At 47.1% G+C, this 25,049-nt stretch overlaps 1 protein-coding gene and 1 pseudogene across 1 annotated transcript in view; both read left to right on the top strand.

Annotated features, from left to right (window-relative positions):
* The window catches only part of LOC146342256 (interferon-induced very large GTPase 1-like), a 104,105-nt gene that overhangs the window by 22,400 nt on the left and 56,656 nt on the right, over positions 1–25,049 (top strand). The window lies entirely within an intron of this gene.
* Positions 15,960–16,331, top strand: LOC146342257 (uncharacterized; annotated as a pseudogene).

The raw sequence follows: 25,049 nt of genomic DNA, 5'->3' as shown, positions 1-25,049 counted from the left end.
AGTAGGGGTTTTTGGATGGGTAAGAAGCCAGGTTTGGATGACACAGGAACCTGCGCTGCATCGCAGGTAATTATGCAAGTGATGGTCACGCTGGGGCGGGGAGAGAGGACACGATGGCTTCTTTTATCCCTGTGATCGTCCAAACATCCTGATTATCTCTCAGCCCAACCTACCTCATAGAATTGTTGTGAGGATAAAGGAGGGAAGAGAACCATATATGTCACCTTGAGTTCCTCGGAGGAAAGTCAGCATATAAATATAGCAAATAAATAAACTAGTGCCCACTCTCTAACTAAGCCCTTTTCAACCATCATATTCCAGAACAGCTGGGAAGGAGGTGGAGTACCAGACCACCTTACCTGTCTCCTGAGAAACCTGTACGAGGGTCAAGAAGCAACAGTAAGAACCACACATGGAACAACCGAGTGGTTCAAAATTGGGAAAGGAGTACGACAAGGCTGCATATTGTCACCCTGCTTATTTAACTTATATGCAGAGTACATCATGAGAAATGCCGGGTTGGATGAATCAGAGGTCGGAATTAAGATTGCTGGGAGAATTATCAACAACCTCCGATATGCAGACGATACCACCCTAATGGCAGAAAGCGAAGAGGATCTCAAGAGCCTCTTGTTGAGGGTGAAAGAGGAGAGTGCAAAAGCTGGTTTGAAACTCAACATTAAAAAAACGAAGATCATGGCATCTGGCCCCATCACTTCCTGGCATATAGAAGGGGAAGAAATGGAAGCAGTGACAGATTTTACTTTCTTGGGCTCCAAGATCACCGCAGACGGTGACTGTAGCCATGAAATTAAAAGACGCTTGCTCCTGGGGAGGAAAGCTATGGCCAACCTAGACAGCATAGTAAGAAGCAGAGACATCACCTTGCCGACAAAGGTCCGTCTAATCAAAGCTATGGTTTTCCCAGTAGTAATGTATGGCTGTGAGAGCTGGACTATAAGGAAGGCTGAGCGCCGAAGAATTGATGCTTTCGAACTGTGGTGCTGGAGAAGACTCTTACGAGTGCCCTGGACTGCAAGGAGGTCAAATCAGTCCATCCTAAAGGAAATCAACCCTGAGTGCTCATTGGAAGGACAGATAATGAAGCTGAAGCTCCAATATTTTGGCCACCTAATGCGAAGAGAAAACTCCCTGGAAAAGACCCTGATGCTGGGAAAGACTGAAGGCAAAAGGAGAAGGGGACGGCAGAGGATGAGATGGCTAGATAGCATCACGGATGCAATGAATATGAACTTGAGCACGCTCCGGGAGAGAGCGCAGGACAGGAAGGCCTGGCGTGCTATGGTCCATGGGGTCACGAAGAGTCGGACACGACTGAACGACTGAACAACAACAACAAAGCTCTAGTTAAGGTTCTCTTGAATCTTTCCTGCCCCAAATTTCAAAACCTTTTCTTCTGAGAGAAAAACGAATTCATGTTCCTCCTTGTAAATGCTGCAATTTACTTTCACTTTATAATTCCATCTTTTGAATGACTAAGAACTTCTGAAATTGTCATGTTTGCCCAGCATGAATATGACTCAGCCACTTAGGGGTGCATGCACTGAAAATGCTTAGCAAATTGGTTGCCTGCAAGTTAACCTCCTTCCTGCCAATCCCCCTCTCTTTGAACCATAGTGGATATAAATCTGTCTTACTAATGCAAGTCTGTCCTTCAGCTCACACCAATGGGCTTCACTTATTTAAAACAGGGTGTGTGTGTGTGTTTTTTTAAGCTGAAGAGTCTTTAGGACTCTTCTAAAATGATCAAGGGGTTGGAGCATCTCCCCCATAAGAGAAGGTTACAACAGCTGGGTTTGTTTAGCTTGGAAAAAAGGCAAGTAAGGGGAGACATGATAGAGCTATACAAAATGATGCATGGTGTGGAGAATGTGGATAGGGAAACATTTTTCTCCCTCTCTCAAAATACTAGAACCTGGGATCACAGAATCATAGAATAGTAAGGTTGGAAGGAGCCTATGAGACCATCGAGTCCATCCCCTGCTCAATGCAGGAATCTAAGTCAAACATCCCTGACAGATGGTTGTCCACCTTCCTTTTGAATGACTCCAGTGTGAGAGAGCCCACTACCTCCCTAGGGAATGCGTTCCATTGCTGTATTGTTCTAACAGTCAGGAAGTTTTTCTTGATGTTCAGCCGGAATCTGGCTTCCTGTAACTTGAGCCCGTTATTCTGTGTCCTGCACTCTGGGATGATGGAGAGGAGATCCTGGCCTTCCTGTCTGTGACAACCTTTCAAGTACTTGAAGAGCGCTATCATATCTCCCCTCAGTCTTCCCTTCTCAAGGCTAAACATGCCCAGTTCTTTCAGTCTCTCCTCATAGGGCTTTGTTTTCAGTCCCCTGATCATCTTCATTGCCCTCCTCTGAACCCTCTCCAGTTTGTCTGCATCCTTCTTAAGATGTGTTGCCCAGAACTGGACACACCACTCAAGATGAGGTGTAACCAGTGCTGAGTAGAGGGGAACTAGTGCTTCATGTGATTTGGAAACTACACTTCTACTAATGCAGCCCAAAATAGTATTTGCCTTTTTTGCAGCCACATCACACTATTGGCTCATATTCAGCTTGTGATCTACAACAATTCCAAGATCCTTCTCGCTTGTAGTATTGTTGAGCCAAGTATCCCCCATCTTGTAACTGTGCATTTGGTTTCTTTTTCCTAGGTACAGAACTTGGCATTTATCCCTATTAAATTTCATTCTGTTGTTTTCTGCCCGGTGCTCCAGTCTATCAAGATCAGTTTGAATTTTGTTTTTGTCTTCCAAGGTATTAGCTATCCTGCCCAATTATGTGTCATCTGCAAATTTTATAAGCATTCCCTGCACATCCTCCTCCAAGTCATTAATAAAAATGTGGAAGAGCGCTGGGCCCAGGACTGAGCCCTGTGATACCCCGCTCGTTACCTCTCCCCAGTTTGAGAAGATCCCATTGATAAGCACTCTTTGAGTCTGATTCTGTAGGCAACTAGGGATCCACCGGATCGTTGTTTCATCTAGCCCACTTTGAGCTAGTTTGCTCATCAGGATATCATGGGGCACTTTGTTGAAAGCTTTGCTGAAGTCGAGGTATATTATGTCCACAGGATTCCCACAGTCCACAAGGGAGGTCACCTGATCAAAAAATGAGATCAGATTCGTCTGGCAGGATTTGTTCTTGACAAATCCCTGTTGGATTCAAGTAGTCACTGCATTGTTTTCAAGGTGCTCACTGATGGATTGCTTTATAATCTGCTCCAGAATTTTCCTAGGTATTAATGTCAGACTGACTGGTGTGTAGTTCCCAGGTTCCTCCTTTTTGCCCTTTTTGTGTTGTAAATTTTGTGACAGATTAAACCTCAGACCAGTTTCTAAGGAGGGGGATTGTAGCAGTGAAATGATATGACAGGGAATACTCCTGAGGGAAGCATGAAAAATCATATAAATGGAGAAAAAGGGGAGAGAGCAAAATTACAGAAGACATTTCCGATGAAAACATGTTTAACGAAAGAAGAAAGGGAATAGACTGAGGCACAGGCAGTTAGGAATGGAAGAACATCAATATAGAAGGTTTTTACAGGGTATAGATAGACCCTTTTTAAAAAGAGGTGGGAAATATTTATCATCAGTCCAGTGCAGCGTAAGAGAAATTGTTTTCATGATCAAGATATTGCAGAATCTGACAGCAAAGCAGGGATGGGGAGGACACTACTTAGTTCAAGTTAAGACTCTGGGCCTTAACAACAGCCCAATAGATTGCTTATATCCAGGAAGCAGAATTATAAATGAAGTGGGGAAATGCCAAAAGCAAAGAAGAAAGGACATCCACTACATGTATGTGTGCAACATATTAACAGCAGAAGAGGGGAAGCATTGTAAAACAAATGGGATGTATTAAGGAAATACTAAATATTAGACAAATAATATCTTTTCGGCACTAGGTCAAGACTTTTCTCTTTTCCCAGGCCTTTGGCAGCATGCGATGAGTTTTAATCGATCCTGGATTCATTTTATGATTTGGCTGATTGCTCAAAGTTGTTTTTAAATATATGTTGTCTCTTTGTATACTGTCTGTTGTACATGTTTTATGTTTTTAAATTTTGCACATTGTATTTTTTAATATTTTTAATCTTTGTAAACCACCCAGAGAGCTTCAGCTAAGCTATGTATAACAATGTAATAAATAAAAATAAATATTAACTGTTAATATAGCTGGTTAAATTCTACGTGAAAATCAGCTGTTCAGAGCAGCTACTTTAGGTGAAAGACCCCAAAGAAATTGTTTTCAGGTTAACACAAGCAATCCAGTGAACTTGTGAAGATTCTCTGTGTCTTCCTGTGAATTTTCTATGATTGCCAGTGTTTAGGCAGTGTTTAGAGAGCTTTGGCTATTGGGTGGTATAGAAATGTAAATAATAATAATAATAATAATAATAATAATAATAGGCACACTCTCAAGTCAACACGTACTCATCCTAACATATAGAATCTCAGGTGGGGCAACAATATCTATATTGGTTCCTTCACGAAAAGCCAGAATGAAGCAATTTTTTAATCTGAAAAGCAGCTTTCTGACCTTAGTGCCTTTGCCAATACACAAACATTCATTTTTGGCTCTACATCCTGTGCTCTACCAAGTCAGCAGAGCCATAACCAGGGTGGGGCCAATAAGCCTGCTGCCCAGGGGTGTTTCTAAGCCTGGATCTGGAGCTCAACCCCTGAATGTATTTCCTAGATGCCCAAATGTCCCAATGGTCCCCTTGACACAGTGTGATTTTATTTTTCCTATTTTTTCATGTTGTCTTCCCTATATCTCCTTATATCCACATATATTTCCCTTCAATAGTTAAGTTTATATCTTTTATCACTTTTATTAATTTATCTCATTTCTTAAATCCACTTTTAGCTGATTTTTGTCAATAAAGATGGCTTCCCTCTATGACGTCTCTCCCTGCTCCTAGTAGATAACCCTGCAGACTTCAGATGCCACAATGAACTCTTGTCCTCTTTTGAAATGTAGCAAACGCGGTGTAAAGCAAATAGAACGCAACGTTTGACCCTGAATGTAACATGAATGGTTAACATCCTGAATGTACCCTGTAACCCCCAAAATTTAAGTGTCCATCATGATATGTGAAAAAGTTAACTTTTAACCATTCCATATCATGTGCATATGAAATATTCTAGCCCAGCTCAGGAAGGGGAGGTGTGAATGGAGAATGAATGGCTTTATTTAGGGATGTTAGAGAAATCAGAGGGGAAATAGAGAAATAGAGGGTATGAGAGCCAGTGTAGTGTAGTGGTGAGAGTGACGGACTGGGAGCCGGGAGATCCGGGTTCTAGTCCCCACTTGGCCATGGAAGCTCACTGGGTGACTTTGGGCCAGTCACAGACTCTCAGCCCAACCTACCTCACAGGGTTGTTGTTGTGAGGATACAACCGTGAGGAGGAGGATAATGTAAGCCGCCTTGAGTTCCTTGCGAGAGGGAGAAAGGCGGGGTATAAATGCAATAAATAAATAAATAAATAAATAAATAAATAAAATCCGCCGCAGATTCAAATGAATCTCCGGAATCCGCAGCCAATCGGCCCCACTTACCTCCACTCCGAGAGGATTCCACATAGGACGGCATTCGGCTGCTTGCTCAGCCAGACCTGTTCTCTTCCGCGCCGATTGCCATTAAAAAAAAAAAAGCAATCAGCAGGATGTGCCCATAGATGTATATGCAAATAGAGCCGTGAATCTTGTGTATAAGTCTATGTGTCCATAAGCTTATATGCACGATTCATGGCTCTATTTTGTGTATAAGTCTATGGGCACATCCTGCTGATTGCCATTTTTTTAAATGCCCATAGACTTATATGCAAAATAGAGCCATGAATCTTGTGTATAAGTCTATGTAGAGTTATATGCAAAATAGAGTTATATGCACAATAGAGCCGTGAATCTTGTATATAAGTCTATGTAGACTTATATACAAATTAGACTTATACGTAAAATAGAGCTGTGAATCTTGCGTATAAGAGTGTTGGACTAAGAGCTGGGAGATCCGGGTTCTAGTCCCCACTCGGCCATGGAAGCTCACTGGGTGACTTTGGGCCAGTCACACACTCTCAGCCCAACCCACCTCACAGGGTTGTTGTTGTGAGGATAAAATGGAAGGAGGAGGAGAATGTAAGCCGCCTTGGGTTCCTTGCAAGAGGAAAAAGGTGGGGTATAAATGCAATAAACAAAATAAATATAAGTCTATGAAGACTTATACGCAAAATAGACTTATACGCAAAATAGAGCCGTGAATTTTGCATATAAGCCTATGGACACATAGACTTATATGTAAGATTCACAGCTCTATTTGCGTATAAGTCTATGGGCACATCCTGCCGATCACCTTTTTTTTTTTTTAATGGCAATAGGCACAGAGGAGAACGGCTCTGGCCACCCAGGTAAGTGGCCCTTAAGCCAGGTGGCTCCGCAGAATCCTCACGGAGTGGAGCCACTCCAGAGGATTCGGGGGAGGGGGAGGAACGGATCACCTCCCCCCGCGAGCAGATTCCCCACTGGAACGGACGGTGGGGAATCCATTCATCCCTAGCTTTATTGCAGGAAGGCCAAATGGGGGTGCTCTGGTATGTGCTGAAGATTGCCAAAGTATCAGTTACCCAAGATGGAAATGGGCCAGTAAAAGAGGGGTATCTGCAGATGTTTTGATAATGGAGGACAGCACGTTATGATCACAGAAACAATGTTGAGAAATGTTAGGGAGTCGGAAGGAGGTGCCAGTCTGTCTTCAACGAACGTCAATCCTGGAAATTGGGAACATGATGTATTATCAACAAAGAACATAGTGAACCCTTCTTTGATCTCATGAGCCCCAACGAGGGAAAAGGGTATAAAACCCCTGAATCTGCCATTATTCAGGAGGGGTGTGGTTGCATCTGGATCATTTGTATGTGCACATACCAACAGTATCCTCGATCCACAGGACACATATTAAGTGCTCTGGCCAAGTACTTGATAGCATGTGGTGAGTATGTGTTGGGTAGAATTCAGGGAAAGGATTTTACTGTCCGGGGCTTAGATAAGGCACAGTTATCTTTGTTCTGTCATACTTAACTGTTTGGGTTTGGGCTATAAGACAGCAGGATTAGGCTTGGGCCAGGCTGACACTGTGTCACTGTCACCTCGGTGGACCAGTTGCGTTATACACCAATCTGGAGCTGAGCAACAAACAGGGGCTAACTGTATATTTAGTCATTTAATGCACCACATTTGGGTAACAAAGTCTTGACCAAGAAGGGCACAGCTTCTTGAGGATGGTTTTGTGATAAGCTCTTGCCTAGGAGGCATGCAACCTCTTAAGCCTCAGAGAGCGTGCAACTCTCGGGGGTGTGTGTGTCTACTTTTGTTTATTTCTTTTATTTCAATATCTCCTTTTCTTTCATCTACATTGGTTGTGTATGTGTTCTTCTCCACCTCATAAGATCCCAAACCTTTCAACCTGATCAACGGAATGGTCCTGGGTAAATTGAAATCCATATTTCACACCCTTAGTGCAAGTTTAAATTTCCCCCCTAAGCTTAATTATTGTGTGTGTGGGGGGGGGGGGGCTGCAGAGCAAAGAACTTACCTTCTCAACCCTAAAAAAATCCCCCCATGGGCAACTGAGCTTAGGAAGAAAAACTTCAATTAACACAAATGGAAGTTGCTTTTCTAAGCTCGATTGCGATGCAGGAGGCAGTATTTTGTGTCGGGGGAGAGGAAGGCAGAGAGGGAGCCAATCTACATTACAACTTTAAACTGGTTTCACACCGGTTTATCTAAAGGGATCCTGCAGTTTCATGAGGATACTGAGAATTCTTTGCAAGAGACCCCTGTCCCCTGCCCAAGCAGCCCCTCTTTCTAGAGCTACAATTCCCAGAATTCCTGTATTTGGTAGCTGTAATCACTAAAAACAGGTTTGAAACCAGTTTAAAGTGGTAATGTAGATTGCCCCAGAGAAGTGAGAAAGAGGAACACAAAAGGAAGGGGGAGAGAGAACTGGAGGAGAAAGAGAAAATGTGTTTATTCTATTGAAAGGTGAATCTGGGCAAGTCATTCTTCAGGTACCCCAGATATCCATGGTGTCCTGCCGCCACTAGAAGAGAGAGGAGCTGGAGGGCCAGGAACTGCCCACCATGCCAAGGCTCTGCCAGTAGACCAGGAGGAGCCCAGGCCCCCAGAGGTGACCAGCATGAGGGCATCACCCATGGAGGACAAGGACTCGGCCTCAGAGGTGGAGGCAGAGAAACCCCTGGGCCCTCGGGAGAGATGCTGCCTGAAAAGACAGGAACCCAGAAGGAGTGCTAGACTGAGCCAGAGGCTTCCTTGTGAGAAAAAGTCTACTTGCATGTAAGGGGCTTGCTGTCAGGAGGGCCTTTCCAGCTGCAGTCACTAATAGCTTACAGCTTGGGTGTGGCTTTGACAACCTCTGTTTAAAAACAGCAGTGTGAGGGTGAGACAGCTGCTGGAATCAATGTTGCCAATCTGGAGTAACCCTGCAGGTTCCTGTGGAAAAGGCACATTTTCCGAAAGTCCTTTTAGTGTGTCTTTTCCCCATAAACATGGTTCCCACATGGTTCCACTGCAGTGTGCCCCCCACATTAAAAACCTGTGTGTGCCTATTTCTGTGACCTGGAAGTGACCCAGCAGTGACCTGGTCAAGGGGTGGGGCTGCCCCTTCCCCCCACTTCCCTCTTTTTCCACATTTGCAGTATGGCTGCTTTCCCATTCTCAGTATCTAGCCTCTTTTTCTCTTTCAGAATAGCACACTAGAGCTGTTTCATTCATTTACAATAGTGAAGTAGCTGCTTCCCCTTTCACAGTATATGCCCCATATTTCCCATTCAGAATAGTGCAGTTGCAATGTTTCATTCATTCACAGTGTGTAGCCTGTTTTTCCCATTCACAGTAGCTCAGTATCTTTTAATCTTTCACAATATCCCAATGGTGGATGATAGGGGAAAGGTGTGGGGGAAACAACAGGGGCTTAATTCAGTGCTTCCAATAAACTTCCCTGAGCAGCGGAGCGTGGACAGGGGAGGGGAACAAGCCTCTCTCATTCCTTGAGCAGCACCTCTGGGGCTGATGACATTCAGTTCTACTCTGCCCACCCAACCCCAATGTATGGGGGTTTCAAGTGCTGTGTGACCAATGAAAGCGGATTTATAGGTAGTGTATAATCCACTTTTCTTGCTTCGTGTGTGCCTGATGGACCAATGTGATTTCATGAAAATCCGGATGTAACCAGAAAGCGCCTCTTATTCCATTTCCATGTTGATTGGGCCCTGGGCTGTTGAGACCTTGCCTTTTGCTGGATCCCTGTCTGTGCTGACCACCTTGGAATCCTCAGATCTGCAATTGAGAGTCTCAGAATCTGGAAATGTGACACAGTTGCCAGTTTTGGACTATCACAGGGGGAAGAGAAGCCCCTGTGTCTTCTTTTACCCACCCCACGTGTGCCGCTTGCATGACTGCCATTTCCCTAATTACTCACCATGCGGTTAGCACATCGTCGAAACCTGATGAGGGGCACGAAGGGGTGGCTGTTAAACCACCTCACAACTCATGGGTTGCAGCAGGGGTTGTGGGGTGGTTTAGAAGCCGCCTGCGCTGTACACCTCACCTCGTCAGACGATAGGCTAACCCACACTGTGGATAATTAGGGAAATGGCAGTCAAGTGAGCGGCATGTGCAGGGCGGGAAAAGAAGCCACGGTGGCTTCTTCTCCCACTGTGATAATCTAAATGTGGCTACTGATTATAGACCTCCACATGTAGAAAGTGATGACAATGGCAAGGCAGCGGATGGATCTAGTAAGCAAATCCCTGCTTCCTGTCCTCATGTGTAGAGCTTACACAGAATGCGAATGACTTAAGACGGCTAGTGTGAAGTATCTCCCTTCCCACCATGTGATGATCTTATCAACACCATTCGTCTTTAACATTTATACACCACCAGGTACAAAGTCCACCTCCCCCTTGAGGTAATATCTTAGAGCGAGTGTGAGTGGAAGGTACCTTTCACATACTTTTATTTTGATGCTGACACCACCCTCCTCTGTATGGAGAGAGAACCTTCAATTCCTTTATGTGTATGGGTGTAGATTTATAGTACTTGGTTTATTTCTTCTGTAATTTCATTTAATCCATTGTTGGTAAAGAATGAGACTGAGGTCTGAGAATGGTGTGGTTTGAAAGACCCAGGGAAAAATAAAACTTTATTTACAAGTTTTGTGATGTTTCAATACAGCTCGAGTTCCTTACTGTTAAACTGAGGTTTCAAATTTGTATTATTTCCTTACCTACTCAATCCCTTCTAATTTTAATACTTTAAACTAAAACAGATATACCCCCTCCACCTCCCAGGGAAATCTACCCCTCCCCCCCGGCTAGATCCCTATTGCCCTGATCCTATCCCTCTGAAAGCAAGTCCTTATCCCCCTCCCCCATCAAGAAAACTGTTGGAGGGACTAAGGCCATGAGTCACTTGACCTGAACTTGAAGGGTTGATATGTACCTGAGTCAGGTGGGAGAGGTCTCTGGGAGATCATATTGCCTTTTTTTTGTCTCTTCCCCCTACTCTTCTAATTCTTCTTCCTACTTCCTCCTGCAAGGGATGCTGACCCTGAGGCTGACTTCAGCCAACTTACCTCGAGATGTAAGCCTCTTGTATCTCAAGTAAAGTCTATTCTTAACCCACCACTTGAGTGTGTTTTGTCTACATCCGTGGCTACTGACAGGGGGCTGATTCGGACTTCAGGTTATGGGGCCCAGCAGCCAATAAAGAAGAAAAAGGGTTTTGCAAGGAATCACCTGGAAACTTGTGAGTACTGTCTATCAGATAGACAAGGGAGAAAAATCTCAGCGGGTGGAATGATGGCTGAAGGAAATGTGCACGCAGCCATGGAAAATCTAGGCAGAAGGAGCTACCAGATATGGAAGTTCAAGATGGAAATGGTGCTAGAGAAAGAGGACTTGTGGGAGGTTCTGGAATTGGCTCACCCCACAGAAAACCCCCTGGACTGGGACAAAAAGGACAGAAAAGCAAAGGCAACAATTGCTCTATCAGTCCAAAATGACCAGTTGCTTCACATCAGAAATGAGAGAGCAGGTAAGCAAATGTGGGAGGCTCTGCAGATGGTGCACCAGCCTACCAGCATAAATGCAAAGCTCTTCTTGAAGAGGAAGCTGTTTAAAATGAGGCTCGAGAAAGAAGCCAGCTTGCCAGACCATGTAAAAGCAGTCTTGCAAGTTGCTGAGGAGCTGCGGGCACTTGGCTCAGAGACCCCAGAGGAGGAGGCTGTGGCCATCATTTTGTGCAGCCTAGATGACTCCTACGAACCCCTCATAACAGGGGCTCAACAAGCGCCCTCCAAAGAAGAGCTAAAATTGGACTATATAAAGGCCAGGCTGGTTAGTGAGTGGAATCGCAGGATGGAAAACATGGCCAACACCTCATGTAAGAGGACAAAGGCCAGGCCAGAAACAAAGGCCACAAGGGAATCGGATTCGGAACAAGCCCTTAAGGCAAATACAAAGGAATGCTACAAGTGTGGGGGCAGAACACATTTCAAGAGAGACTGTCCCGAAAACAGCCTCAGGAGGGAGCCAAACAGCAACAGAGGGCAAAGCAGGATAAAGTGCTAGCCACAAAGGGCCCATGCCTGCTGGTCTGTTTACCTTGGAGTAACCAGAGCCAGAGGCACAACCTAGTTTGGGTGCTGGACTCAGGGCTTGCAGCCACATGACTAGCCAGAGGGAATTCTTTGAGGAATTGGATCACCAAAACAGGGTTACATTGGACTGGCCGATTCCAGAAGGTGGTGCTGGGGGATTATTGCTGTGTGCCATGGCAATTGTGCCATGGGGTTCCACAGGGCTCTATTTTATCCCCCATGCTGTTTAACATCTACATGAAACCGCTGGGGGAGGTTATACGGAGGCGTGGGCTGAGGTGCCGTCAATATGCGGATGACACGCAGCTCTACCTCTCTTTCTCATCAAAACCAGGTGAGGCAGTGGCTGTTCTGAATCAGGGCCCGGGCACAGTAATGGACTGGATGAGGGCCAATAAACTGAAGCTCAGTCCAGACAAGACGGAGGTACTGTTAGTGGGTGGTTCGCCTGCCTGGCTAGGTGATATTCAACCTGTTCTGAAGGGGGTTGCACTCCCCCTAAAGGATCAGGTTCGTAGTTTGGGGGTGCTCTTGGATCCAGAACTGTCACTTGAAGCACAGGTGAACTCAGTGGCATGGAGCACTTTCTATCAGCTTAGGCTGGTATACCAACTATGCCCTTATCTGGACAGAGATAGCCTAGCTACAGTTATCCATGCTCTGATAGCTTCTCGTCTGGATTACTACAATGCGTTATACATGGGGCTGCCTTTGAAAACAGTCCGGAAACTTCAGCTGGTCCAAAATAGGGCAGCAAGATTGTTAACAGGGACTGGCCTGCGAGCTCATATTACGCCAGTACTTTTCCAGCTGCATTGGCTGCCAGTCCATTTCTGGGCCCGATTCAAAGTGCTGGTGTTAACATTCAAAGCCCTTAATGGCTTGGGGCCAGGTTACCTGAAGGATCTCCTCCTCCCATATTTAGCTGCTTAGACCTGAAGATCATCGTCAGCGGCCCTTCTCCGTGAGCCCCTGCCAAAGGAAGTGAGGCGGGTGGCTACTAGGAGGAGGGCTTTTTCTGCTGTGGCACCCCAGCTCTGGAATGAGCTCCCTAGTGAGGTTCGCCTGGCACCTACATTGTATTCCTTTTGGCGCCAGGTGAAGACCTTTTTATTTTCCCAGGCATTTTAGCATTTTAGCTTTCTAAATTTTTATCTTTGCTGTTTTAAATCTGTATTTTAAACTCCTGCACTGCTGCTAGGTTTTATTGTGGTTGTATTGTTATATTGTGGTTTTAATGTTCTATATATTTTCAATTGTTTTATTGTGTGTTGTTTGGTTTTAGTTTTTGTGAACCGCCCAGAGAGCTTCGGCTATTGGGCGGTATAGAAAATAAATAAATAAATGAATGAATAAATGGAAACAGATAAAAGCAGCTGGAATAGGAAAAGGCACCATAGACTGTATAGCACCGCCACATGGTGAGGAAACAAAGCTAACAGATGTCTTGTTTGTGCCAAACCTGGAAGTGAACTTGCTCTCAGTAAGAAAGCTTACAGCAGATGGATTTGTCCTACTTTTCAATAGGGATGAATGTCAAATCTCCAGAGAAGGAAGGTTGTGGGGCAATGCCAGGGTAAGGAACTCTATGCATGAGATTGCTAGCAGCAGAGAAGAGGCCAAGAGGGCAGACCACACACCCCACGACAGTTGCATCCACCTCTGGCACAGATGCACGAGGCACAGAAGCATGAAGGCAGTGAAGGAGTTGGTGACCAAGGAACTCACTGCAGACTTACAGATCCCAGCATGCAAGTCAAGGATGAGCTGTGTGTGCTGCATCAAGACCAAGTCCACGTGAGCCCCACTGCCCAAGGCAAGTGAGAGCAGAGCTAAAGAACCACTGGAGCTCACCCATTCAGACTTCTGTGGACCGCTGGAGGTGATAACCGCTGGAGGGAGTAAGTACTTCCTCACTTTCACCGATGATTATTTCAGGTTCACAACAGTGTACAGCATCAAGCCCAAGGATCAAGTACTGAGCAAGCTGAAGGAGTTTGCTGCAGCAACCAAGAACAAATTCTGCAAGAGATTGGGCACCATTCATACTGACAATGGAGGAGAGTATATTGGAAGAGAGATGGAAGTGTACCTCCAGGCCCAAGGCATCGCACACCAAAAAATGGTCAGCTACTCGCCGGAACAGAATGGCGTGGCTGAGAGGCAGAACAGGTCACTCCTGGACATGGTAAGAAGCTGTCAGGGTGGACACTGAGCCCATAGAATCCCAGAGTAGTTCTGATTCTGAGGAAGAGCAGTTGCTCCTGGGAGAGGAGCGCGCTCCTTTTTCCCAGGGCCAACAGCTGATGGAGATTCCTCCCACCAGCATTCCTAGCTTAGATAGCAGTCCTGGGAGTGACAGAGCGCGGGAAGCAGACTTGATGGACACAGAGAGTGGCACCAAATGGAGGGCGCAGAAAGGAAGCGTAGTGCCCGGTTGGCGCGCAAACAACGGCTGCGCCCAGAGGATCCAAGGGAAAAGGGGAGGGACTCTCCCTAGTCCTTAAGTTCAGGGGTCTGCCAGTAATTCCCTTTCAAACAGGGACCAACTGTTCCAATTTAGGGCATAGGTATTCTGCTGCTCATATCCAGTTGCTAACGGTAGAGTTGTTAAGTTGTAAAAGAGGAATAAAGCTTTGAAAAGAATCCCTTTGTGTCTGGACTTGGCTACTGGATTAGACTGAGAGAGGCCTCCAAGGAGCCCTTGACAGAAGCATGCTGTCAGACGCAAATCTATCATTTAAATACTGGGGAGAGGCAGTGTCTACGGTGGCCTACATACAGAACAGGCTGCCAACCAGGCCCTTTAGTGAAACACCTTTTGAACTGCAGCATGGAGCCAAGCCAAAAGTGGGCCATCTGAGAGTGTTTGGGTGTAAGGCCTATGCTCACATCCCAAAACAGAAAAGGACCAAGCTGGATGACAGAGCCATCGAAGGGGTCCTGGCAGGATACAGTCCCTATCCTAAAGGCTACAAAATTCTTATTCCCCAAGACTGCAGCATCATAGTCAGCCAAACTGTGCAGTTCAATGAGCCTGCAAGGCCTGGAACTATGGAGCTGATAGAGGTGAACCTGAGCACGCCTGAGAGTGGAGGAGGGGAGCCCACAGCGCCCGAGGAAGACAAGGGGGCAGCTGGCACACCTAATCCCGACAGTGAGGCCGGTGACACTGGGGAGCCCAAGCTGAATGCAGCAGAGCAGCAGGAACCCAGGAGGTCAGAGAGGGCCACCGAAGGTATGCTGCCAGCCAGGTACAGGGACTATTACTTTGCAGGCAGAGCACAGCAGATCCAAGAGCCAGTGAGTTGGGAGGACATTGCCTCCTTGTCCAAGGACGAGGCAGATAGGTGGAAGAAAGCAGCACAGGAAGAGATGGACTCATTACACCAAAATGGGAGTTGGACCCTGCCTGAACTTCCCCCCAATCGCAAGGCAATCAGCTGCAAGTGGACTTTCAAAGTGAAGCACAATGCAGACAGTGAAGTAGAATGCTACAAAGCCAGGTTAGCAGCTAAGGGATACTCTCAAAAGTATGGGGAGGACTACGATGAAACGTTTGCTCCGGTGGTAAAGCACACCACCATTAAAGCAATGCTGAGCATGGCAGCCAGAAGGGAGATGCAAGTTAGGCATCTAGACTTTAAAGCAGCATTCCTGTACAGTGAAATAGAGGAAGACCTGTACATGACACGGCCACCAGGGTTTGTAGATCCAGAAGGGGCAAGGAAAGTGTGCAAATGGCACAAAAGCATTTACGGACGTAAGCAGGCCGCCAGGCTCTGGAACAAGAAAATTAATGGAGTCCTATTAAACCTGGGCTTCACCAAGGGGAAAGCAGACTCCTGCCTCTATACCAGACAGAAAGGGGGCAGGTGGGCATACATACTGGTATATGTGGACGATTTTATCCTGTGCTCTGAGCGGGAAAGTAATGGCATGGAAATTATTCTCAGACTGAAGCAGAACTTTGAAATCAAGGACTTGGGTCCAATAGTGCACTATTTGAGTATATAGGTTGAGAAGGGGGATGATGGGAGCTTTCTCCTTAGTCAAAGACAAAAGATCGAAGGGATGCTGCTGTAGCTCAGAATGGCAGAAGGGGAAGAGGTCAAGTCTCCCATGACCACAGATCACCTTAAGGGGCGAGATGACGACATCCCACTGCAGGATAATCAGCAATAGCAAAGGGCGATTGGTAAGCTGCTATTCATCACGACAGTTACCAGACCAGACACAGCTGCAGCCATGGGCATCCTGAGCAGGAAAGTGGCCAGGCCATCTCAACATGACTGGAATGGAGTGAAGCATGATGCGCTACTTGAAGGAACCACACATACAAAGCTCAAACTACCCAGCAGCACACACGCTGGGCCGATTGGGTTTGTGGATGCAGACTGGGTGGGCAATGAATCAGACCACAAGTCCACATCAGGAAACCTGTTCACATACAATGGTGAGACTATCAGTTGGGCCAGTAAGAAGCAGGCAGTTGTGGCCATGTCTTCCACAGAAGCAGAGTACGTGGCCGCAGCCAGTGCATGTCAGGAAGTGATTTGGCTTAGACAATTATTCACCGACATGGGACTGGAGAACACGCAAGCCAACTATTACTATTAATATCATTATGGCATTGTTATTATTACTATTTCTTGTTGGCTAAACCTTTAATGTTTATTAATACACGTTAACTGAATGGTGATATATGGCCAATGGAAATGGATTGTTTTCTCCCATTCCTTCGCTATAAGACTGAGTTTATGATATTGAAAGATAAGGTTTACTGTTTGTGGTGTAGCAGCTTGAAGATTTAATAATACTTGCAATGTTTGGAAGAATGCTGTATAGGTATAATCTGCAATTGGATTTATATTTGGATATTTGCTTTGTTCTTATTGAAGTTTAATATAATCCTTCCTTCCTTCCTTCCTCTCTCTCTCTCTCTCTCCCCCTTCCTTTGCTATTCTTCCTTTTTTCTTTTCCTCAGAATACTGTAATGTTGGAAATTGAAGATTCTGATTATGTTGTTGGTAGTGTTTATTTCATTTATAAAAATAAAATAAAAATAGATTAAAAAAGAGAGAACACGCAAGCCACAGTGCTATATGAAGGCAACAAGGGGTGCCTAAAGCTGGCATTGAGTGAGATACTGAGGCCATGGACGAAGCACATTGACGCGAGGCATCCCCTGATAAGAGACTTAGTAGAGCAAGAGGTGATTGAACTGAAGTATTGCCCGACTGAGGAAATGGTGGCAGATGTGCTGGCAAAGCCTCTGCTGGGGGAATTGCACCAGCGCCACCTGATGGGCATGGGATTAGTACAGTGACCCATTGCCCTTGAGAAGGGGTGTTGGAGGGACTCGGGCCATGAGTCACTTAACCTGGACTTGAAGGGTTAATATGTACCTGAGTCAGGTGGGAGGGGTCTCTGGGAGATCGCATTGCCTTTCTTGGTCTCCTCCCCCTACTCTCCTAATTCTTCTTCCTACTTCCTCCTGCAAGGGATGCTGACGGTGAGGCTGACCCCCAGCCAACTTACCTCGAGATGTAAGCTCGTTATATCCCCAGTAAAGTCTGTTCCTAACCTACCACTCAAGGGTGCTTTGCCTACATCTGTGGCTACTAACAGGGCTGATTCGGACTTCAAAAACAAAGCAGCTGTTATTTATTCTGCCTCTCCCAACTGAAAAGGGACCACCCAATCAGGAGAAAGCATTCAAAACTAAATATTTTAACTCCACCCACCCCTGTCCACCTGACCATTGCCTTTAGGAGAAATGATATGTCAAACTTAATCAAGCATGCAAATAAGCATTCTATTGCTTAGCATTCAGCTAAGCAATAGAATAAAATACCATTTTGTTACATTAATGAATTAACAGAGCTAGTTTCTCACAACCATCTTCATGAACATACACAGAATGTGTACACACATTCAGTGTAACTTGTGAATATAAACCTAGTGTGAGACATTGACCTTGCATGTCCTTTTCCCACCACGCAGAAAGTAAAAGCAAGAATTGGGGCCCTTGTGCTGCACATCTGCTTTCAGAAAGGTGGTGTGAGGTCCTGATCCTTCTGCTCTCCCCATCAGTGCATTCCATCCCCACCACACATTCTCTGAGAATCAAACTGAATGCTACTTTAAAGATGTAGCTAGGCAGTGTTTGTTTGGGTTTTTTTTACTCAAAAGTAAGCTTATGGGACCTCATATGAATCAGGCCTGTAGAATGGTGGGTAGGGGGCTTTAAAACTGGATGCCTTTTTGGTAATAAACATTGGAGTCACGATAGGCCGGATCCAGATCGGAACTACAGCAGGGGTCAGGGAGGTTTAATATCTTCCACACACCCCTTCCCCCGATGCTTGGATTCCAATCTGTGCAGTAACACAATCTCCCCTTGTGAAGTCACATTCCATAACTAAAGGAAAAGGCATTGCACGTAGAAGCCCTCTGTAACAGAATTCATCGGAAAACACTGCAGTACTGGCAGCATTCTAGCTTCAAAGTGAAACTAAGCATGTCTGCCATAGCCAGCAGGTGCCACCACAGGCTTTCGTGGGGCAAAAACCCTTAATAACTTGTGATCTGCTGTTCAGAACGTCACCAAACCGCTGAAAGGCACACTTCCTCCACAAGCACGAATAACGCACATCAGCAGCTTTCTCCACAACTTGAAAGAAATATATATGCCGAATTGCAGCTAGGAGTAGAAAGGACAAATGGGTTGATTTTCAGCACTTTTAGACTTGCTGTACCTATGTACAGCTATTTGTATTGGATCAGTTTGATATTTTGCACAATTGTAGACTTCATCCATTAGATCATGGATACCAGGTCTCAAGTTGTTAGCTCAGCAACTGCCATTTTTATAAGAAACAGAATTTTGAGGCTTATAATGGCAGAACCTTTTGTGTGTGACTCTCTTTAACTGAAGGGGCACTCCAGCACCCCTTTAATCTGCACAGATTATTAGCTTGGGGAGAGGGCAGATCAAGGCAATCTGTATCTGAAACCATCTCCCATCTTCAGCACGTTTGCCAAGGAGCCTTCAAGGAAGTGTTTGGGTTTCCATGCCCTTTGCTCTAGTCCGTCAGCCTTTACGAGAATATTGCAAAGTTCTTATCAGGAGCTGAAAGTTCTCTCCAATGTTAATATTTAATTTAACATAGGATTTACACCAGTCATAATTTTTATATATGGCTCATACTTCAGGAACTCTGCCCTTTGGAGGTGGAAAAAGGGCTATCTGATGCCATTGGCTGATATAACTCTCTCAGAGCCCCTGCCTTCCTCAAGTCAGTGCTGAGAGAGGCCATCTGTTCTCCCTCTGTGCCGCCAGGACTTCACCCTCTTGGCTTTGGCCTCCAGCCTTCTGCCTTCAGCCAGCCAGCCTCCTAGCCAAGATACTCACTTATCCTTGGGCCCAAGTGACTTACAGAGACAGATGTCTGGTTAACGGAAGCTAAAAGGATCCTCAGTTGACCTACTGGAGAATGCCAGGTAGGATCTACCCCTTAAAGCCTGAGATATGTATCATATATTTGTACATTACGTTAACATTGAATTTAGTCTAGGATTGCTGACCATTCATCATCATTGTGGATTTCATATCTGGCACTCTGTCCTCATTGTTGGAACACTCAGTACGGGCAGAGTTTGTCCATACTTGGGATGATGTCAGAACTGTGAGGCTGGATCAGTCAGTTTCCAAGTGATGTGTTTCTTTTTTAAAGAAGGGGGTCCTGGGGGCAGCAAAAGCAACAGCGCGTGTCTTTTTTAAAGAAGGTCAATGTGTATTTCTGGGGTGTTGGGAATGCTGCTGTCAGCAGCAAAAAGCAACTATGACATGTCATGGCTATGGTGGGTTGTTTAAACTATGGGTTATTTGTGACCAAGGAAAAGTGTGGGTGCATCGAGGGTACGTTTTAAGCCAGCACAGTTCGGATGTTGCACAGTTCTGTCTTGAAAGCAGGCAACAGGGTAATTAGCTTGCCACCTTTAAATTTTAGTAATAATTTCTAATTATGCACATATTTGCATATGTAGATTAGCATATGCAAATTTGTGCAATTTTTTGACCTATGGGCCTGAGCCCTGGATCTGTTAGGTATCTAGAAACACCCCTGCCTTGCCCAAACTGAACTGAACTTTTACAGCCTCTTAAAAGCAGCAAACAGGTGTCAACATTTCCCCCCTGTCAGTTTCTTCCTGGGAAATGAGAATATCTCTCAACAATTTACAACACCGGGGCAGTTGAGCCTGTGGGGAAAGTGTTATTTGGCCAGCAGGTTTTAGCTTCCTGCATCTATATTAGAAAGCTTAGGTTTCCCTGCTTACCTTGATGAAAAAATATTTTTCTTGTTCATTATGAACTTTTGATGTCAATGATGCCTTACAATCTTTATCTCAGGATACAGATGCATCGGGACCATGTCCACCCCCACCCGCCGCCACCTTTGAGGGCAAGAAGGATAAGCATATCTCCAAGAGAAACCAATTTTATTAGCACTTCAGCTGTCATGGCTTCCTCCAAAGAATCCTGGAAACTGGGTTTCTGCTGGAGAGCCCTAGTCTCCTCATAGGACTACCACTCCCAGGGCTCCACGGAGAGTGAGAGTCCTCGCTCCATGTCCCCTTTATTTACACAAGTGAGACCAGCCTAGTGAAAGGAGAAAGACACTGGGAGGCTTGCATACACTGCAGTATAAGGAAGCAACACTGAAGAGGGAACTATACTGTCTGTGTGTGTGTGCGCACGTGCGTGCGAGAGAGAGAGAGAAAGAGAGAGAGAGATGGCCAGGCCCACTGCTAGTAGGCACCCCCTAGGATGTTTCCCTCGTGGCAATCTGGCCCTAAAGGCCAAAAAAGGTTTTTGCACCCTTGGTTTAGCCCAGCACCTGTTTCACACATTGGCCAAGCAGACGCTTCCAGGAAGTTCACAAGCAGGGCTTGAGGGCAATAGGCCCAGGAACTGGCACTGAGTGGCAAAATGCTTCTGAACATGCACATGGGCAGTGTTAACGCAGGCCTATCTGGGCTTGGGCCCCAGTTCTTTTTTCAGCAGTGCCCCCCAAATCTTTAGAATTGCCCCAGTTGCCATTATCATCACCACTGTCACTCGGCTTTCTCAGAGTGTGCTTGACTCTGCAGAGACCTGCTCAGCCAATTTCACCTGGGAAATTGTAGCCAGCAAAGCCCTAACAAGAGGAAGAACAGTCACTTTGGCTACTCACATATGAAATGGCGTGCCAGAAGCCTTCCTCATTTGTTGCTCCCTCCCAGGTCCCTTACCTTGGGGGTAAATAAAAGTGGGCTTGCTTGCCAGAAGGGTTTGAATGAGCAACAATGTCTGGGTTTGGGGCAAGGTAATGTATGAGAGCATGGCTTGCTGGGTTACTTGAGTGTGACTGGAGCTCCTTGGTTCTGCAATCATCTTTCCTGAGTGTGCCTGCTTTTTGCATGATCGATGTGGCTAGATTCTGGTGGGTGCATGGTCCTCCTTGGTATGAGGGCTTTGCATCAGGCTAGCGAAAGGTGAATAGACGTGGCAGGAGGACAGGGGCTTCTTGCTATTTTGTGTTCAACAGCCACAATACCTTGTGGCATCTCAAAGACTCATTTTATTTCCTTTATTATATTCCTATACTGCCCATAACTGAAGCTCTCTGGGCTGTTCACAAAAAATAGAAACAATTAAAATACATTATATAAAGTACAAAACCATTCATGTAAGGACATAAAACAGATAGTTGGGGGGGGGGGATTTGGATGTCTGAACCTGGCTTTGGATCTGGATTCTGAAGCAGATTGGACCAGGTCCAAATCGGGCCAAAGCCAGTCAGGCCCAATTTGGAAGCTCAAAATCGGCCACCAAAGTGGGATGGGGGGGTCTGTGCACAGCCCTAAAATAAAGGTACAGGGGCTCTGGTTATCTCAGTCGCATCTAATCACCACTGGTTCAGTGTGAAGTTAGGATCTTACACTTCTGTTGAGACATATTTCAATTTAAATTGCTGGTTATGCCCTATAAAGCCCACCGCTGCCGCCACCAGGCCTTCCCTGCTGACTTCTGCCTGGCAGACTGCCAGTCCCTGCAGGACCAGGCCCGCAGGTACCGAGCCAGCTGTGCTGCTTCCACCTGCCCCTCCCTGGAGGGGCTACATAAGCTGGCTGGCTGAGGTGGCCTGGGAGAGCCAGGGCTTGCAGGAGAAGTCACCACCACCACCACCACCACCACCACCACCACCAGGGAAGAGGCGTGCCTGCTGCTGCCGGGCCTGCCGCCGCTGCCGCTGCCACCACCACCACCACCAGGCCTTCCCTGTGGACTCCTGCCTGGCATTATTTTTAAGGGGATTTTTAATTGTTTTTTAAAATTGTTTTTTGTTGTTGTTGTTGTTTTCTTTTCTGGGGGATTTTGTTGTGTTGTTAGGGGTGGGTATCCTGCCTGATAGGTGGGAGTGAGGGGGTATGTGTCCACCTGATGGAGGCAGTGGGGGGAGTGTTGGGGGCCAGAACATACCGAGGCTGGGCGGCAGGTGCTGGCGGAGCGCTAGGGGCAGGCCATGCCAGATAAGGGGAACAAGGGAGAGATGTGTAGTCTGTCCCCTGCTCCAGGTCTGTCCAGAGCCAAAGGATGGCTGTGGGAGGCGTGACCCCATCTTCTGGCCTTCGTTTGCTGCTCTGCAATGCCAGGTCTGTTACCCAGAAAACCTTCTTCATCCATGACATGATCCTAGATGAGGGTGCAGACCTGGCATGTATTACGGAGACCTGGCTGGCCGAGGCTGCTGCTCCAACCCTTGCAGCCATGTGTCCAGCCGGATTTTCATATGCACAGCAGCCGAGGGCTGGGGATCGGGGAGGGGGAGTGGCTGTTATCTACCGAGAGTCCTTGGTCTTCACCAGACCCCCTCTCCGGGAGACCAAGGTTGCTGAGTGCATGTACTGGAGGTTGGGCCCGAAGGGCAGTCTGGGGATTCTGCTCGTGTACCGTCCACCCCGCTGCACGACTGACTCCCTGGCCGAGGTGCTTGAGGTGGTCTCTGATGTGCATGTACAGTCCCCTAACTTATTGGTGTTGGGGGACTTCAACGTACATTCGGAGGCCATCCTCACAGGAGCACCTCGGGACTTCATGGAGACCATGGTCTCCTGGGAGCTGCACCATATTCTAACTGGGCCCACCCATGTAGCTGGTCATGCACTAGACCTTGTGTTTGTTTCTGGAGAAGCGGGGAGTGATCTGGAAGTTGGGGGTATATCCACCACCCCCTTGTCATGGTCAGATCACTATCTGGTGACGTTGGACTTCTCGGTTCCACAACCCCTCCGCAGGGGTGGAGGACCCATTAAAATGGTCCGCCCCAGGCATCTTATGGATCCAAATGGATTCCTGAACACGCTTGGGGATTCTCTGGGGCACGCCAACAGCCACTCTGTCGAGACCCTGGTGGGTGGCTGGAATGCCGCAATCACTAGGGCATTAGATCAGGTGGCTCTGAAACGCCCTCTCCCCCTGAACAGGGCTCGGACTGCACCATGGTTCAATCCGCGGTTATGAGCTCTGAAACAGGAGGTGAGGTGGCTAGAGCGCCGGTGGCGGAAGTCTCGCTCCAAAGACGATCAGACACAGGCTGGAGCTGTATCTTCAGCCTATCACGTGGCGGTGAAGGCAGCAAAAAAGGAATATTATGCTGCCTCTATCGCGTGTGCAGAGTGCTGTCCCAGGAGGCTGTTCCAAGTGGTCCAGAGCCTGGTCGGTCCTGTGGCTTCTGAACCACTGGAGCATTCTAAGGCCTCCTGTGAGGCCTTGGCAAGGCACTTTGCAGATAAAATTGATCAGATTAGGTGTGTTACTCTGCATGCTGTGGATACAGTTAGTGAGCAAGAGGCGGCCTGTGGCAAACTGGTTTTGTGGGATCGGTTCCAGCTTCTTCCTCCTGATGAAGTGGACAAGGTGCTTTCATCTGTAAGGCCGACCACCTGCTTACTTGATCCTTGCCCACCTTGGCTCATTATGAGCTGCAGAGAGAGACTGGGTGAGGGGATCAAGGCGGTGGTGAACGCCTCCCTTGAGGAAGGAGTGATGCCATCAGCCCTCAAGGAGGCGGTGATAAGACCGCTCTTAAAGAAGCCCTCCTTGGATCCTCAAGTTCTGAACAACTTTCGCCCAGTCTCAAATCTGCCATTTTTGGGCAAGGTGATTGAGCGGGTGGTGGCGGTGCAGTTGAAGGCACACTTGGAAGAAACTGATTATCTAGACCCAATTCAGTCGGGCTTCAGGCCTGGGCATGGGACAGAAACGGCCTTGGTCGCCTTGGTGGATGATATGAGGAGGGCTCTGGATAGGGGTGAATGCTCCTTCCTTGTTCTCCTCGACCTCTCAGCGGCTTCTGATACCGTTGACCACGGTATCCTCCTGGACCGCCTGGAGGGGTTGGGCATTGGAGACACCGTATTGCGGTGGTTCCGGTCCTTCCTCTCCGGCAGGTACCAGAGGGTAGCACTGGGAGAGGAGGTTTCGGACCCGTGGCCACTTACTTGTGGGGTGCCACAGGGTTCCATCCTCTCCCCGATGCTATTTAACATCTATGTGAAGCCACTGGGGGCTATCATCAGGAGGTTTGGGGTGCGGTGTCATCAATATGCGGATGACACGCAGCTCTACCTCTCATTCAAATCTTCACCAAGGTTGGCCGTAGAATCCCTGTCCAAATGTCTGGAGACGGTGAGTGGCTGGATGGGGAGGAATAAGCTGAAGCTGAACCCTGACAAGACCGAGGTACTTTTGGTGGGAGACAAGAGGAGGCTGGGGGATGTTGACCTGGTGTTGAATGGGGTACGGCTACCCTTGAAAGACCAGGTCCACAGCCTGGGGGTCATTTTGGACTCCCAGCTGTCCATGGAGGCTCAGGTGTCAGCTGTGAGCCGGACAGCGCTGTATCAACTCCATCTGATACGGCGGCTGCGCCCCTTCCTTCCCGACCATCTGCTCCCATCGCTAGTACATGCTCGGGTCTCCTCTCGTTTAGACTACTGTAATGCGCGCTACATGGGGTTACCCTTGAAGACGGTTCGGAAGCTGCAGCTGGTACAGAACGCAGCGGCTTGCCTGATTAAAGGCAGCCGCCGGCAAGTTCACATCACTCCAGTGCTGAAGGAGTTGCACTGGTTACCAGTTGTTTTCCGGGCCAAATTCAAGGTGTTGGTTTTGACTTTTAAAACCCTATATGGTTCCGGCCCAGCCTATCTTAAGGAGCGCCTCCAGCAGCACCAGACAGGCCGCTTAACAAGATCAGCCTCGGATGGCCTTCTCTCTGTCCCATCAGC

The sequence above is a fragment of the Heloderma suspectum genome, chromosome 6 (assembly GCF_057233095.1).
Source record: "Heloderma suspectum isolate Gila_16-S chromosome 6, 16-S_ref, whole genome shotgun sequence".
Taxonomy (NCBI): domain Eukaryota; kingdom Metazoa; phylum Chordata; class Lepidosauria; order Squamata; family Helodermatidae; genus Heloderma; species Heloderma suspectum.
Note: the sequence above shows the minus strand (reverse complement) of the source record. Positions and strands in the feature narration are given on the sequence as shown.